This window comes from Eretmochelys imbricata, chromosome 8 (assembly GCF_965152235.1).
Source record: "Eretmochelys imbricata isolate rEreImb1 chromosome 8, rEreImb1.hap1, whole genome shotgun sequence".
Taxonomy (NCBI): Eukaryota; Metazoa; Chordata; order Testudines; family Cheloniidae; genus Eretmochelys; species Eretmochelys imbricata.
The window spans coordinates 19141661-19153738 of record NC_135579.1 but is presented as its reverse complement, the minus strand read 5'-3'; positions in this window follow the sequence as shown (position 1 = coordinate 19153738).

Genomic DNA, 12078 nt, shown 5'->3' with positions numbered 1-12078 from the left:
TCAAATGGAATAGTTGTTTAGAATCTGAACAAAGGTTCACGGTCATGGTAGCTGTAGTATTTGACCAGCTTGGTACTAAATTCTGTGTACTTAATATGTAAACAGAACATGGATAGAATTTTCCTGGTAGTTTCCTTTAGCTCTTAGCAATATAAATCTGATTTATTCCATCTTAAATGATAATATATAGTAATTATTTCTTCAGAGGGCAAATGTTCCTAATATATCACTATTATAGAGTTGTTTTCAAAGCAAGAGTAACAATTTAGACAATACCTCCCGCCTACAATGATTGCCAGATGGAGGCATTCCTTATTTGCATGGAAGCATTGGTTGGCCATTCTGCAATTACATTACTTAATTGAATTAAGCTGCTATCTGAGATCAATACTTTTTAAAAATGGGGTCTTCTAGAGAAAATTAATGTGCTTCTTGAATACACGGAGCCTAATACTGCTGTCCTTAGTCATGGCAAATGCCAAACGATGGCAAAATCAGGCCCCTAGTCAGAATGTGCCAGATTTAAAAACAAAGCTCAGATGGAGTGACATTAAAAGGAAAATCAGAAGTTGCACCCATACGTTCTGCATGGACAGGTTGAAACGTGAGGTGTTTGGAAGAATAAAGTGTATTGACTGAGCTATGATAGGGAAAGGACCTAAATAACATGCGCAATAAATAGACAAAATAACTCTAACTGACATTTATTAATGGTATATATCAAATGAAAGGAAACTGAAATAAAACTATATAGCATGTTGCTTAGCAGTGTTTCGGGCTATTTTGTTTCATAAAATGTCTTTCATACATTACACACTGAAAAACAAAACGCAGTGAAACTTCCCTTTTGAAGATCCCTCCAGGGACCTGCAAAACCCTTGTTTCCTAATACAGATAGAGATGGGTCTCTAGTTAAAGGTCAAGTTATATTGCCCTGGAAACCTAAAGGATAATTTAGCGCTCAATGACTGGGGGTCTGCCTCTTGAAACTGGGGTTGCTAGTGCAGATTTCACTGCCTATACAACATGTTTTCCATTGGAATGCTTAAAATAAGCCCCTTCCCCCCAAAATAATGGTAAATAATCCAAATAAAAGAAAGGCCCAACAGTCCTGTGCTTTGCACTTTCACTTCCTCCTATGCAAAGGTGCTACCATCAGTCAAAATGGATGAAGAATTCTGATTCTGCTGCATTTTGTATCCTTTCTTCACAATTGTTGATGACACAGAAGGTGCAAGGCAGAGCAGATTCAGGAAGGTGTTTAATGTGCTACAGCAACATAGCAATAAAAGTGTTCTAAATCTTGACGTGTATACGCATGTACTAGATGATGAAATTTATCGCCAAAGAGAGAGCTGAAACCTGCGCACTGCTACAGCCCCTTTGCATCAAGCTAAGATTTTCTCTAATCTAACTTTCTCTATTTAGTGTAGCTTTGGGAGAAATATGACATAGAATGTCAACTTCCTGTTCAACAGACCTGCTCTTCAGGTGTATACTGAGTTGAATCTGTATAATTTTCTGACAAATTATTCTTCGCAATTTTTTTCTGCTGTTCACGTGGCAAATCTTAGAGTGCTGTGGAAGAGTGCTAGACGCGAGTATGATTTGTCCATTGTTACGCTCCAGTTGCAGAACCTTTGTCATTGCTGTTGTCAAAGAACGCAGCTTGTCTTTCTGACCCCCCCCATCCTGTGTTTGCAGTGCTGTTAGCTAGAGAAACTGTCTTTTTACTTGTAAACAGAACAAATCTGAGAGGTATTCATAAACCTGGAACATTACAGTCATTGTCTAGAATATGGGCCAAATCCTCAGACCCAGTTGGTATTGCTTTGTCCCGCACCTGCAGCTGCTGCTCTTGAAGTGTTCATTGAAGTTGAAGTTGGCATGGGCCACACAAATAAGCCACTATCCAGCCTGTTCACATGAAAAGACAAGACAAAAGATCTAAGTCTGTTAAAACAGTGAAGATATTCGTACCGAAATATGAGGAAGCATTGAGTCCTTCACCTATCTGGGTAGCATGATTATAAGGGATGCTAAACATCACTTAGGCTACACCTGCACTTGGAACCAGCGGTGTGATTCCCAGCATGCATAGACATACTCACGCTAACTCACTGAGAGCTAGCTTGCTAAAATAGTCGTGTAGTGGCAGTAGCATGGGCAGTGGCAAACAGTGGCATAGACTAGCTGCCCTATGGGGTCCAGACAGGTTTGGGTTAGGGCCAGCCAGCCCACCACTCATTGAAGCCCATAGTACCATGGCTACTCTACTTTTAGACCACTAGCTCAATGAGAGCTTGTGTAAGTACGTCTACATGAGCTGGGAATCACACCCCTAGCTCCAAGTGTCGACATAACCTTGGACATCTCACACAGAATTGGGCTCGCAACTGCTACTCTAATGACATTCAGCCACATTTGGAGAAGCAAACATATTTACTCTGAAGTGGAAAATGAAATTGCTGCAGTCTCTTGCCTTCAGCATTTTGATATATGTGTGCGAGACATGGGGCAAAGGAAACAGAGCATTAAGAGGTTTTTCTGCCTTTTGAACTGAAGTGCCACAAGTGATTGCTCCATGTTACATCATACGTGGCTAAGAGGTAATTTCCCAAATTAACTGGAGTGACACCTGATATCAGGGTGACCAGATGAAGAAAACGTCAGTTGGTGGGACACGTGGGTTGGATGAGGAAGATTGCTGCAAGACATTTTGTAGGGGCGGGTGCCAGCCCAGGGGATGCCACAGCGGGTGTGGTTTGATGATGTGGCTCACTGGACAGGATGCAGTACAGTACTCTTCTCAAGGCTGTTTGAAGATCACAAAAAATGGAGGAAGATTGCTGACCAATGATCCCATGTGCTGTTTACTGCTCATTGTAATGTGACTTTATGGTGCTTTGCACCATGAGAATAATAGTAATTAATAACAGCCTTTTCAGAGGGCGTGGTAGTGAGCCTTCCCATGGCAGATGATCAAGTTCTACACATTCAAGAACCCCCTTTTCCCGCTCCACCCCACTGGTCAGTCAAGCCTTTTCTCCATGTTTTGATGTCTTTATGTGGCTTTTGTGGTCTATTCTTTGCTTCAACATTGGTCTGGATGGTGTTTGAGGATCTAGTTGGCAGGATTTTAGGTGAGCAAGAAGTAAGCGCATACTATCCCCTAGAACACTGTTAAGGATTGAGGGGATCTTTACCTGGTGCCCCCTCTAGAGCAAGGAGCCATCTGGCACTGCCTAAGCCATATGTGGCAGTAGACCCAAAGCCATAGGACTAAACAGGATAAGGGTTATCCTCAAGGAGACAAATAGTAAGTTGTTGGTACAGGTCTCCAAGGTATGATAGGGAAGGGAGGCAGCTGGAGGGAGTTTGTGAGGAGAAGGATATAATACAGTCCAGCTTCAGGAAAGGGTCCCAAGTGTGCTGTGCACAAAGATTTATGGGTATCAGTAGAATTTAAGTTCACTCGATGATTCAGGGTTCCAAGCAAATATTTCCCACAGCCCTACTTCTACTTTATAGAAGAAAACAATTAACCAACAGGAAAGATTAAATTAGTTCACCCCAGCCTACAGTCAACACTGGAATCACAGAACACTTCCCAGCCACACACTACACTAACTATTAGATGGAGCGAAGAATGTTCTGTCTCTATATGCAGTGTGTTTTTGGCCATGCTGTTTGAGAACTCATCCAAGTAGCAGAATGCCATCATTCATAGAAATGTCTTCTGTCATTCTAATAAATAAAAGAGACAAAGAAATGAAGCCTTCACTTACAGGGATCACTGAGAATGCTACAGGTCCCTAGAAAGTATGACCCTCACAAAAGCAACTCCCTTGAGGGAAAGGCAGTGTTCCCTTGAGAACACAGTGCAGGACAAATGGAGGAGGAAAGCAAACCAGACTTACTACTTTTTCAGAGGAAGGCACTGAGATACTTGGTTCAAGATTTTTAAATGTATCTCCGTAGGGTGTCGACAAGTGGTGCTTTCACCTTGCTTAAATCAGTTAAAATAGGATCAGTGTCTGCAGCTGTAAACCAGCTCTGAGCACATTTTAGGGCTTGTCTACATGAGGATGTTACACTGGATCACTTTGCGCTAAGTGCAACAAATTAACTATATTGAACTGAAGTTCATTCAAACCACTTTGTTATGCTGGCTTGAGGCACTGTCCTTATTAATGATTAAGTCCACAGAGCACTGTGTTTGTTTGAGTTAACTGTGCAGCGTTCTGGGCATTTATCCCCTGCTGCAATGTTCTACTGCTCAGTTCCAGAGAGCTCTGGGAGTTTTCAGGCAGTGCATTGTGGGTTGTCTGCCAGAACCTTCAGGAATTCTGGGACTTGTGGTCAGACTAACAAACTTCCATGATTCCTCTCCTGGCATCCAATAATTTACCCATATTTTTCCAGTGCCATGTTTGAACTGCTGGCAGGCAGCATGGAGGACCCACTGCTGAACACCACAGTTGTGACAGTCATTAATACAAACCGGGTGAGGCACAGCAGTTGTCATTTGTGCAACCAGATGGACATGGCTCTGGCTTCCAAGGCTGCAGCAATACAACTACAGGTAGAGGAGGCGTAAGAGAATGAAACTGAGCAGTTACTTCTGCTGGGCATTTATCTGGAACAGCTTCACTTGGTCGAGTGCCGCTTCTGGGCTCGGCCAACTAGCAGTGACTGGTGGAACAGAATAGTGATCAGGGATTTCCTTACGCTCCCCCACCCCGCCCCCCGAATTTCCCCAACACCCCGCCCTCCCGCCCAGTGCTCAACTAGTGCAATGTTGCCAATTTAGTCGTTGGTTAGAAATTTGAATTGAAATTGAAACATTAATACACACTTCAAAAGCATATACAATGTATGATAAAATACTTGTACCTGGAAAAGTATAATAGGTTTGAAAAGTATGAACAAAGACCAGCTTCTTCACACAGCTGTTGTTTTTATGACAACGTTGGCGCATTATTTTAACAATGTTGGCCAACCTTATAATTTCAAATTATGATTTGTAAGCAAGGTCTGAATGAGCTCTCCCCTGGTACCTAGTGATGAGCCAGGATGTGGGGGGGGGGAGGCTTCAGGACCAGACAGTATTTACATGAACTCACCTACTCTGCCTAGATATTGAGCAGACAGAGCTGTGTTGCTCAAGTGATCAATTTTGGTTGGTGTTGGGAGTTTCTGTACTAAACATTTTTATTATATTATAATTAATTTTTACATAAGACTGGCCATATTGGGTCACACCAATGCTCCAGGTAGCCCAGTGCTCTGTCTTCTGACAGTGGCCAATGCCAGGTGCTTCAAAGGGAATTAACAGAACAGGGCAATTATTGAGTGATCCATCCTCTGTCGTCCACTCCCAGCTTCTGGCAAACAGAGGCTCTCAGAGCATGGTGTTGCATCCCTGCCCATCCGGGCTAACAGCCATTGAAGGACATATCCTCCATGAGCTTATCTAGTCTTTTTTGAACACTGTTCTAGTCTTGGCTTTCACAACATTCCCTGGCAAAAAGTTCCACAGGTTGACTCTGTGTTGTGTGAAGAAGTACTTCCATTTGTTTGTTTTAAACCTGCTGCCTATTAATTTCATTGGGTGACCCCTAGTTCTTGTGTTATGTGAAGGAGCTTATTCACTTTCTCCATACCAGTCAAGCTTTTGTAGACCTCGAGCATATTCCCTCTTAGTCTTCTCTTTTCCAAGCTGAACAGTCCCGGTCCTTTTAATCGCTTCTCATATGGAAGCTGTTCCATACCCCTAATCATTTTAGTTGCCTTTCTCTGTACTTTTTCCAATTCCAATATATCTTTTTTGAGAGGGGGAGACCAGAACTGCATCCAGGATTCAAGATGTGAGCATACTGTGGATTTATATAGTAAAAGTGGAGGAGCTTGGTTTGCCAGACTGATCAGTAAAGCCAATGCTAACAAACTATGTGAAAAGACTGCAAAACACCATCCTCTGGATTGCATCGACATGCAGAAAGCCTTATAAGCCAGTCATTGTCAAAGCCAATTTTAGAAGTACTTAATGAGTCTGTTAAAAATGCTGGAGACACAACACAGTTTATTCAAATACACATGGCTGTCACATCATACTTTCTCTTTAAGCAAGAGATACCACACGTTATAAACTGGAAGCCAATGTTAAGTGCATTGTCATTTGTTCATCCTGAAGTTGGACACTAGTTCCGGCCAAGACTAGCAAATGCTCACTATCATTCTGCAAGAAACTCAACTGACTGATTAGAAGCATGCCATGCAACCGTGAAAGACAGCAGTTGAAAAAGTGAAGAACTCTCTCACCTCATTCAGAAAATGTGCATACATGGCTGATGAATGCACCAATGCAAATGGGTGTCAAGTATTGTCACTGCGTATGGTGATCTTGATATCAGTGGTAGGCCAATAGATGAACTTCTAGATGTTCAGGTTATAGAAGACACATTGGCTGCATCTATGACAACCCACATCTTAGAAGAGTTAAATGCTTGTAAATTGAACCCCAGAGAGACAGCTGCTTGTGCATTTGATGCAGCTGCAAACTTCTCTGGAAGACATAGTGGAGTACAAGCTTTGCTCAGAGAAAAGTAAAGGAGTACTTGTGGCACCTTAGAGACTAACCAGTTTATTTGAGCATGAGCTTTCGTGAGCTACAGCTCACTTCATCAGATACATACCGTGGAAACTGCAGCAGACTTTATATATACACAGAGAATATGAAACAATACCTCCTCCCACCCCACTGTCCTGCTGGTAATAGCTTATCTAAAGTAATCGTCAGGTTAGGCCATTTCCAGCACAAATCCAGGTTTTCTCACCCTCCACCCCCCCACACAAATTCACTCTCCTGCTGGTGATAGCCCATCCAAAGTGACAACTCTTTACACAATGTGCATGATAATGAAGTTAGGCCATTTCCTGCACAAATCCAGGTTCTCTCACTCCCTCACCCCCCTCCAAAAACCCACCCCCATACACACACAGACTCACTCTCCTGCTGGTAATAGCTCGTCCAAACTGACCACTCTCCAAGTTTCTTTTGGTTGCTTTTGGTAACTCTCCCACTGAGAGTTACCAAAAGCAACTACAGCATATGCTCAAGAAACTTCCTGAAAAAGCACAAGATCAAATCCGCACAGACACACCCCTGGAACCCCGACCTGGGATATTCTATCTACTACCCAAGATCCATAAACCTGGAACTCCTGGGCGCCCCATCATTTCAGGCATTGGCACCCTGATAGCAGGATTGTCTGGCTATGTAGACTCCCTCCTCAGGCCCTACGCTACCAGCACTCCCAGCTACCTTCGAGACACCACTGACTTCCTGAGGAAACTTCAATCCATCGGCGATCTTCCTGATAACACCATCCTGGCCACTATGGATGTAGAAGCCCTCTACACCAACATTCCACACAAAGATGGACTACAAGCCGTCAGGAACACTATCCCCGATAATGTCACGGCTAACCTGGTGGCTGAACTTTGTGACTTTGTCCTTACCCATAATTATTTCACATTTGGGGACAATGTATACCTTCAGATCAGCGGCACTGCTATGGGTACCCGCATGGCCCCACAGTATGCCAACATTTTTATGGCTGATTTAGAACAACGCTTCCTCAGCTCTCGTCCCCTAAAGCCCCTACTCTACTTGCACTATATTGATGACATCTTCATCATCTGGACCCATGGAAAAGAAGCCCTTGAGGAATTCCACCATGATTTCAACAATTTCCATCCCACCATCAACCTCAGCCTGGTCCAGTCCACACAAGAGATCCACTTCCTGGACACTACAGTGCTAATAAACAATGGTCACATAAACACCACCCTATACCGGAAACCTACTGACCGCTATTCCTACCTGCATGCCTCCAGCTTTCACCCTGACCACACCACACGATCCATCGTCTACAGCCAAGCTCTGCGATACAACCGCATTTGCTCCAACCCCTCAGACAGAGACAAACACCTACAAGATCTCTGTCAAGCTTTCTTACAACTACAATACCCACCTGCGGAAGTAAAGAAACAGATTGATAGAGCCAGAAGAGTTCCCAGAAGTTACCTACTACAGGACAGGCCTAACAAAGAAAATAACAGAACGCCACTAGCCGTCACCTTCAGCCCCCAACTAAAACCCCTCCAACGCATTATTAAGGATCTACAACCTATCCTAAAGGATGACCCAACACTCTCACAAATCTTGGGAGACAGGCCAGTCCTTGCCTACAGACAGCCCCGCAACCTGAAGCAAATACTCACCAACAACCACATACCACACAACAGAACCACTAACCCAGGAACTTATCCTTGCAACAAAGCCCGTTGCCAATTGTGCCCACATATCTATTCAGGGGACACCATCACAGGGCCTAATAACATCAGCCACACTATCAGAGGCTCGTTCACCTGCACATCCACCAATGTGATTTATGCCATCATGTGCCAGCAATGCCCCTCTGCCATGTACATTGGTCAAACTGGACAGTCTCTACGTAAAAGAATAAATGGACACAAATCAGATGTCAAGAATTATAACATTCATAAACCAGTCGGAGAACACTTCAATCTCTCTGGTCACGCAATCACAGACATGAAGGTCGCTATCTTAAAACAAAAAAACTTCAAATCCAGACTCCAGCGAGAAACTGCTGAATTGGAATTCATTTGCAAATTGGATACTATTAATTTAGGCTTAAATAGAGACTGGGAGTGGCTAAGTCATTATGCAAGGTAGCCTATTTCCTCTTGTTTTTTCCTCCCCCCCCCCCAGATGTTCTGGTTTAACTTGGATTTAAACTTGGAGAGTGGTCAGTTTGGACGAGCTATTACCAGCAGGAGAGTGAGTCTGTGTGTGTATGGGGGTGGGTTTTTGGAGGGGGGTGAGGGAGTGAGAGAACCTGGATTTGTGCAGGAAATGGCCTAACTTCATTATCATGCACATTGTGTAAAGAGTTGTCACTTTGGATGGGCTATCACCAGCAGGAGAGTGAATTTGTGTGGGGGGGTGGAGGGTGAGAAAACCTGGATTTGTGCTGGAAATGGCCTAACCTGACGATTACTTTAGATAAGCTATTACCAGCAGGACAGTGGGGTGGGAGGAGGTATTGTTTCATATTCTCTGTGTATATATAAAGTCTGCTGCAGTTTCCACGGTATGTATCTGATGAAGTGAGCTGTAGCTCACGAAAGCTCATGCTCAAATAAACTGGTTAGTCTCTAAGGTGCCACAAGTACTCCTTTTCTTTTTGCGAATACAGACTAACACGGCTGTTACTCTGAAACCTGTCAAAGAAAAGTGTAACTCTAAACTCTCCAATACACACTGCAGAGGCCATCTACTCCAACTAGCACTAGTATGAGCTACAGAATTTTCAAAAGGCATTTAAAAAACCAAAAATTTAACATCTTCATTATACTCTTTTTTCAGCAAGAGTCCAAAAGGACTGAATGTCTTGGAAAATATAGAAGATACGCTGGGACTGAAGTTCAAAGTAGTCCAACCTGGGAAAACCTTCTGGCTTTCTCATGAGCGATCCTTGGCTGTTGTCTTAAAATTACTGCAACAATAATTATTGGCTTTTGAAAGGATCTACTGAGATGGGACAGATCTAAGTAGTGAGGCTGTTGGACTACTTTTACTCCTTCGTTCAGAGAAGACAATTGCCATTCTCTCCTGTAAGTCTACTGTTGAAACCACTTGGGTCATTAAACAATACCATCCAGGCATCTGCTACAACAGTAGTAGATCTCTGTCCAGCAATGGAAGCTATACTTGGATCAATCAGAGAGCTATCAATTGAAAATGTACTGGAAGAAGCAAAGACTTCAGTTCAGAAGTTGACTAATTAGGGCACTTATATTAACTCCTCAAATGAAGAGGACAAGAAGTGTTTGTTAAGCCAGCTGAAAAAGTAAAGTGCACAGACTTGATTCTTACATCTCTACAACAGCAATTTCTGGATTCTATCAATCTCTACGTAGCTTTTACAGATGCCTGTGTTATAAAACACCAACAGCTGAGTGGAGTGAGGTACTACCTGTGATGGGGCTGCAATGGGATCAGGACAGAACAGAGAATTTGAACACTGAGTGGAATATCATACGATGAAGTCAAATCTTCATTTGTTCAACTTCTTTATCATCACTAGTGGTTCCACCCAAATTTTGTGCTATGTTTCCTGGGATTAAAGAAGTAGGAATTCATCTCTTTCTACTCCCAGTCACAACAGCGACAGTTGAGCATTCTTTTTCCTCATTGAATAGAATTTTGTGTTCTGAAAGAAGTCACCTGCTGCCTGATCATGAGCATATCATGAAGCACTGGAAGGACTAGACACATGAGAAGCCACCAAAAATGAATGCACTGCATTGGAGAGTTCATTAACTGAGTTGTGCAAAATTACAACAAGAAAGATATAAATATAGTGCTTCATAGTAGGTTTGTGTAGCCAACTTTAATTTGTGTGATGATTTAAAAACATGAGTTACATCTAATAAAATGGTCGTGAAACATTTTTCAGTTTTTACCATGGTGCCATACAGCAGCCCACCTTCACCCTAATGGTCTCACCCCTCATCGGTCCTCAGCTCCCTCCCCCCCCCACCATATTTTTGAACACACACACACCCTAATTGCAATTCTGGGGAAAACACTGATAGTGATTCAGAACTTCAGGATGTGGAAGACTGCCTTCCTAAAGAGCAGTGCAGAGCTCACCTCAGAAGTGTTGTGGCCGAACACCATCATGACAGTCACATGCTTTCCCACAGTGTAGGGAACTATCACTGTCTAAAGTTCACTACCCCTGATTGCTACTGGTCAGTAGCTAACCAGTTTGGTGTTGGTAGATCAACAGTTGAGGCTGTTGTCATGGAGGTTTGTGATGCTATGAGGAGGATGCAGCTGTGCAGGTCATTAAGCTTAGCAATGCACAGAAGGTTATTGGTGGCTTTGCACAGGGCTATTGATGGGACATATACACCTATTCTTTGTCCCCACACCAGGCCAAAGACTTTATCAACAGGATAGGATATTTCGTCATGATACTGTAAGGCTGTTTTTTCACCAGTATTAATCTGGGTGATCTGGCAAGGTCCATGGTGCCAGGATCGTTAAAAATTCAGGCCTGTCTGCTGGAATGAGCAATGGAATTTTTGCTCCCAGGACCACTATGAACATTAATGGAGTTATCATTCCTCCTGTCATTCTCGGAGACCCATCTTACTCTCTGCTTCCCCAGCTCACAAAGCCATACACCGGACACTTGGACAAGAGAAAGGAGCAGTTTAACTATCCCCTGCATAGTTGCAGAATGATAGTCCTGTATGCATTTGGAAGACTGAAAGGCAGGTGGCAGAGCCTCATGACAGGGCTGGATGTTTCTCAGCATTATGTACCTAGCATGACAAGTACTTGGTGTATTTTTCAGAACAGCTATGTGAGTGAGGGAGAAATCCTGGAGGTGGGGTGGGAGCAGGGGAAGGCCTTTCAGAACGCTCTGGATAGCTAGATAGGGTGCCTCTGCAAAATGCCCCAAGTGATGAGGGAAACCGGATCAGGCAGGCATTGTCCTCCTATGTTAGAGGCCGGGGCAGTTGTGGGTAATGAATGTGCTATAACCAAGGACATGGCTGAAATGCATTTGTGTATTGATTTTGTTAGGAGTTAATATGACAGCGGGGATGTTATATAACTGATGGTGGGGAGCTGCTCCTCTGTGAAATTTTTCAGCTGAGTTGTAAAAAAAAATGTACTGAGTTTATAAATAACAGCAGTAATGAAGCTGCTTGAATTTTAAAATAGTAAACAAGAACACAGCGCTAAAGCCAATGCAACTGGGGCATGCTCAGAGTGTGGAGTGCTCACAAAGGCCTGTAAGTGGGGCACTGTAAACTGTTCTCCATCTCCGGGGAGGGAGTAGGCGGGGGAGGGAGGGGAAGGAATGCTATGGGAAGGGCCTGCTATTTGGTTGATTGAAAGGGAGGTCCCAGGATGGCCTCCATAGTTTGGTAGAATGGGATGCTGGGCTTGACCTTTGTAGCAAAAGC